Here is a 6,498-nt window from a genome sequence, read left to right as displayed (position 1 = left end):
CCTTGAAAATTCTTGTTGATGTCCAATAATTTAAATACTAGGATATAAAGCTGAAAATGCTTAAATACTGTGGTATAAAGGCAATATGTCTCATGTTATAAAATGGGAATGAAAGAGGTAAAGACATGAACACAATATATGTGGCAGGGACATACACACACACATACACAATTACAGTCCTCAAGTCTGTAACTGATCATGTATCTAAGGGGAATTGATTCTAGTACTCCTCCATGAATACCTAAATCCACGGATTTTTAATTTTCTTACATCAAATGCTGCAGTATTTGCCTATATACATCCTCTTTTATACTTTGTCAACTCTAGATTACTTATGGTACCTAACACTGTGCAAGTGCTGTATAAATGATTTCTATACTGTATAGTCTAAGGTATAATGGACAAAAAAAAATAGTATATATTCGGTACAGACACAATTTTCAATTTATGTTTGCTTGAATCTGAAGATGCAGAAACCGTGGACATGGAGAGCCAACTGTACCTTTTTTCACTATCCATTTCATATTATTTTTGCCTCCAGCAAACATCTCAGCAGATCTTTACCTGGTGTGTGGGAGGTGATCTAAACATTTATCCCAAAGTGTCTAAGCCAATAGTAGTACTGCCTGAATTGAACTGCTGAATTTCCTCTGATTTCCACAGATCATGATAATACTAAGAGGTATCCATAATAACACTAAGAGAAAGCCTAGGGGTTCTCCTGTACTCTAGACTTGCTTTTCTTTGCCTCCATTGTAGTTTGTGAGGCCATGGACATTGAGGACAATACATCATATAATTTACTTGTACCTTCAGGACCTGCCCAATCCAATCACATATATACCTCTTCCATTCTATGACAGTGCTACACTGATGCAATCTTATGGCTTGGTGAGCTGTTAGCCAGTTTTTGATGGGCAGCTCAGGCCACATGGTAACTTGGTGGCCCATGGTTAAATGTTCAATCACTATGAAAGTCCAATATCAGGCTAAGACCTATCTCTAAAAAGGATATAGTTCTCCGAGAAGAATTTTAGTGACTTGCTCAAAAAGCTAAAGGCCTGAGTGATAATTCACCTACAGAGTCCTGCCTAAGGCTCTACTCAGCATCCCTATTACACTGACACTTCAAGCACCATTGGACCTGGTGGATCACGTGGATCTGGTGGATCAGCCTGGACCTGAGCAGAGCCTTCTCCTGCTCTGGGCCCCTCTCAAACACAGAAGCTTTTTAGGTCAACAATGTATGAACTACACTCTGCCAAGCATGCCTCACTGGAGAGCGTCAGTGGCTCTGCTCAGTGTTGAGTCCTGCAGTCAGTGGTCTCGTGGTGCTAAGTGAGGCCAAGCAGTCCCTGCTCTAGGCCCATGTCATCATGACCACAGTCCCCAAGTTGCTGCGGCAGCAGGAGGAGGACCACAACAAGCTGCAAGCTGAGGTCTGTGTCTGTGGACCTGAATGTTGATCCCTCACTTCAGATTGACATACCTGATGCACTCGGTGACAGAGATAAGGTCAAGTTTACAACGTGCACCAAGACTACACAGTCTACATTTCAGAGCCCCGAGTTTTCTGTTACAAGGCCACATGAAAACTTTGTGTGGCTACATGATACTTTTATTGAAACCACAGACTAGGCTTATTATTCCCCCTGCTCCTACAGAACCAGATTTCGATGGTCCTTGAGAAAAGATGCAGAAACTTGGAGAGGGTGAAGCATCTATGGCCAAAGAAGAATTTGCAAAGATAAAGCGAGAACTGGAAGCTGAGTATCTTGCTGTCTTTAAGAAGATTGTGTCCTCTCATGGAGCATTTCTTCAGCTGCTTTCTTCTTATCCTGTTCTCAGTAAATTGCAACTTTCATGATTTCCTGGAATATGATAAGGATCTAAGTGTTAGAAAAATACCAAAGAAATGTTTAATGGCTTCTTAACAAAGTGTAATTAAAAGTGCTGATGAAGTTCTTTTTCCTGGAGTTAAGGAGGTGGATGACTTCTTTGAGCAAGAGAAGAACTTTTAGATGAACCCATGACCATCCAAAAATACCTACTGAAATTGCTGAACTATCTGAAAAACTTAGGAAAGTAGAGGTCGAGTCTCATCAGGTGAAGATTAAAGTCAACAAAGCTTCTCCAATACAACATGTTCAACATAGAGGCTGTGAAAGATCTCTTATACAGATGCGCCCAAGGCCTCATCAACTATGAGAACTCAAACAAGGCTCTAGATAAGGCCCAGTTAAAAAGTAGAGATGTCAAGGAAGCTAAGGTACACCAGTAGCAATGCTGCCAGAAATTTGAACAGCTTTCTTATCTTCAAAAGAAGAACTTATAAATTTCAAACACAATAGAATGGCAGGGTTTAGAAAGAACCTAATTGAGATGTCTGAACTGGAAATAAAGCATGCCATAAGCAATGTCTCCCTCTTGCAGAGTTTCATTGACTTGTTCAAGAACAATTGATCTGCCTTTTCTCTGAAGGAAACAAATATGGGAATTGCATCACTTGCACTTAAATCATTACCATAAAATATGATTAGCTTTGACTTTCATTTAAAATTATAGATATTTTCATTTCCATCTAATCTTTTGCTTATACATTTAATACCTCAGAGTGGGCAGAATCTAAATACTGGATTCTCCTGTAGTTTGTCTCTAGTCACTTAAGAAAAGTTGTATAAGACATGTGCCTTCCAGAATAAATAGAAGCAATTACTGGGCCCATGTCTGTCTTCCCAATTCATGTGCCCATGTACCTACAGACTGGTTCTGTCAGGGCAGTGCCAGTTCAACAAAAACAACAGCTATTTGTTACAGCTGACAGACGTTCCGTTCTTCATTAGGTGTTTTTGGTTTTTTTCTCCTTGTTGCTCTCATGGTTCTCGAGTCACCTCAAGTGTTTGTATAATAACAAGTGTAAGAAGATCTCATTTATCTTTAAAAAAAAAAAAACCCTTTGCAGTTCTATTTTTGTAGTTGGGATATAAGTATTTGAGGGGAGAGAAGTACATAGGGGTATATATAGAAACAAACAATATGGCCTGCTTTAAAAGATGACTGCACAAGAAGGATGTAAGCTCTTTCCCTGACATTGGAGGAATGGGTGTTGGGATTTTTGTTTTTTATAAAATATACAGTAAAGTAATACATCATATTACCAAAAAAAAAAAAATGGATTGACATAACACACCCAAATGAAAACTATGATGCCTTCAATATCTCAAGAGCTCTATTCAGCATTTTTTGTCTATTGTTTTGACTGTAAGAGGGCAAAAAATTATTCTTTACCTTAGAAGGGAAATCTCAATATGCCCCATACCACTGGACACTTAGAATTTTCACTGAAACAGATTTTCATCAGAATTGTTTCCCACCTTCTCACATGTAAATGTCTTAAAATGTATAGAATATCTTTTCATTAGGTCCAACATACAGAATGGACTAACATAACATCATATGGAAGGGAAAGTGGATCAAGATTTCTGCAAATTAGTGATAACTAAGGCCTGGAGAGTTGATACAGCCCCGAGGAAGGACAAAGAATGTGTTATTTCTGGCCTTGCCAGAAAACAGCAAACTCTTTCTGGTGGACCTTAGTGACAGGAAATGGAGAAAAATAGATTTTCCAAATCAATAGCTGCATTCCAGGTGCCATGGATATGTCAGTTGTCTCAAGCAATGAAATCACATCTGGTATTGCACCTAGTTAAACTTAGAAAAATCCGTTGCAATTCTCCAAGATCCATCTGTCTTGTGCACAGACTAAACAGGAAAGTTAAATGAGGATGTGGAAATCACCACCCTTAAATCCTTCAAGTCCTTGATGGCAACACTACTCTCAGTCCCTTCAGGAACGTGGTATTGCTTTTGCTTTGTGATTTTTCTAGGAAGAGCCAGCTGTAGTGTATGACACTTGCCATTTCTGATCATAATAGTCCTCACTCCACAGGTCAGGACATGAATGTAGGGATTATTGCAGTTGATGATTATGACTGTGCCAATTATGCATACCAGAACCAGGAAAATAGTCACAGAATGAGTTTGGGAACACACTGAATGCACTAGGAGAGAGAACTAAGATAAAATTCCATTGATCACTTGACCTCCACATGCCCATCTGGTAGACCTTAGAGTTGTTTAGTCTCCTAGGATTAATGTTAGTTCAGAGCCAATGTATTCAGTTGTCTCCAAAACTTCTGATTATTTCCTTTTCCTTTGAGCAAGACTGGGAGAAACACTAACAATATAAAGTTGGTAGTGCACCAGGATCCTTTCCCTTCCATTCAAAATATTGTAAATCTGTAAACAAGCTCAAGTCTAGGAATTGATTGAGGGGCCACACATTTTTATTGTTGATTCAGGTTAGACATTTGTTCAATTGACCTAGAACTTTCCTGCTTATGCAGAACATGAATTTAGTAGACTTTCTATCTATTTAATTTCTGGGAACACCCTGATCAATTAACCAATACCATAGTCTTACCTGAGTCAGATTTTTCTGATTGTTGCTTTGACTCTGCTTTCTATTACATAATCAATCACTCCCATGTTACCTTACCATGAGTGCCTGCCACTTTTCCCCTGCAATCCTGGTATCCAGTTACTCTCATTGAATTCAGAGTTTCCAATTCAGTGACCGCAGTTCCCACAATAACATCTTGTGTACAGAGAAGAGCAATCACCGAGCTCCTCAAGAATGCCAGGACTCCCCTCACTTATTTCTCACAGTTGTTATGAAAGCTATATCCAAATATGGGTGGCTAGGTCTTCAATGACCAACCCACCCTAATATTGAAATCTAATATTGAAATCTCCTAAGCCTTTCAATCCATTTATCTACATTAAATCAAGATGGGTCTGGCATTTTTAACTCATTCACTGTGGGCTGTTTTTCAGTTCATGTTTCAGCCAACCAAACATACTTTGAAAACCTTTCCTAAGTCTCCAAGCTCTAAAATTAACTACACTTAGTAAACCCATGTCAATAAATTCAGCCAGAACCAATTTAGTGTTCCTCTCATTGTTATCCCATCCTCTTAATATTTTCTTCACATGGAAACTTTAATTTTTTTGTATGAATTAGAAAATTCAAATTGAATTTGGAGTATGGTTTGCTTCCACATGGGTCACATGTTTCATTTAACCTTCAGGCCTGCTGGTTCCAGACTCTAATTATAGACTATCATTGGAATTTAGGGATTTATTTTCTCTAGGTTCTTCAGAGTCTTTATTTATCTTCCCAATTCAACTTTAAATACCTGATTTCTTCCAAATGAATGTCTTTACATTAAGAGTAGACATCCTGGGAACCTGGTAATTCAATTTTAATTGTAATTAAATCACTTAAAGAATGAGATTCTGGGTTTGATTTTTAATGAAATCAACTCTGCAGCTATGGGAGACAGACAGAAAATCTTTTAGGTACATTTGTGTAGCCCATAGCCCTGTGCCCAACTTTTTTCTTTCCCCACTTTATTCTGTCACATCAGGAGCAAGCAAGCAACCTTATTATATACATTAACTTAGACCAAAATGTTTCCAAGTATCATATGTGTGATCACCCAGATTCTTGCTTTCTGTATTTGATTATAAGTTTAGAAAGGTGATATTTTGTATATCTTTTGTCAGATCATGCCATGGACTATCAGTACTCTCTTTACTACTGGAAAAAGACTAATTAGTCTTTAAGGCTAAATATATTAGAGAGTTGATTTTCAAAAACATAGAAGCAATTCAGGAAATTCACATTTAAGATTTGTTCTTCAAGATAAAGAAAATGTGGTATATATACACAATGGAATATTATTCAGTCATAAAGAAGAAGAATATTATGGCACTTGCAGACAAATGTATGGAACTGGAGAATATCATGATACTAAGTGAAATAAGCCAATCCCATAAAACCAAAGGCTGAATGTTTTCCCTGATAAGTGGACGATAATATATAATGGGGCTGGGGTTAGCAAAGGGGGGAAGTAAGAGAAGAATGGAGGAACGTTTGATTGTGTTGAGGGAAATGGGGCAGGAGGGGTTGGGGGAAGGACAGATAGTGGACTGAAACAGAAGTTATTACCCGACATACCTGTATGATTACATGAATGGTATAGAAACAAAAAGGTGTACCCTATTTGTGTATGACGAATCAAAATGCAGTCTGTAAAAATAAAAAAGTCATAAAAAAAGAATCACTCTCTAGAGAAAGAGAACCCATGGTACAAACATAGTTATGTGAACATAATATTTATTTATGATAGTCAAGGCACTCACACAGTCATGAAAGCTGTGAGTCCAAAATCTACAGAGCTACCACCCCGATTTATGTCCAAAGACCCCAAGACTGTCTGCAAGAGTCCCATTTCCAAGGCCATCGGGGTTGTGCTGCAGTGTGGTTCAGTGGCAGGGAACATGCACAGAGCCTGCTGTTGATGCCCAGCACTGGAAAAGAAGGAATTGGGAGAAATGGGAGAATTCTCTTCTAGTCAGATAGGAGTTAGCCTT

The 6,498-nt window shown here is 38.3% G+C and overlaps 1 pseudogene across 1 annotated transcript; it reads left to right on the top strand.

The window, feature by feature from the left end:
- The first annotated feature begins 1,376 nt into the window (after positions 1-1,376).
- Positions 1,377-2,463, top strand: LOC306643927 (sorting nexin-5-like; annotated as a pseudogene). Its single transcript has one exon. The product of its transcript is annotated as a sorting nexin-5-like (transcript).
- The last annotated feature ends 4,035 nt before the right edge of the window (positions 2,464-6,498 follow it).

The sequence above is a fragment of the Sciurus vulgaris genome (assembly GCF_902686455.1).
Source record: "Sciurus vulgaris genome assembly, chromosome: 14".
NCBI lineage: Eukaryota > Metazoa > Chordata > Mammalia > Rodentia > Sciuridae > Sciurus > Sciurus vulgaris.
The sequence above is the reverse complement of the archived record's forward strand: the minus strand, read 5'-3'. Positions and strand labels throughout refer to the sequence as shown.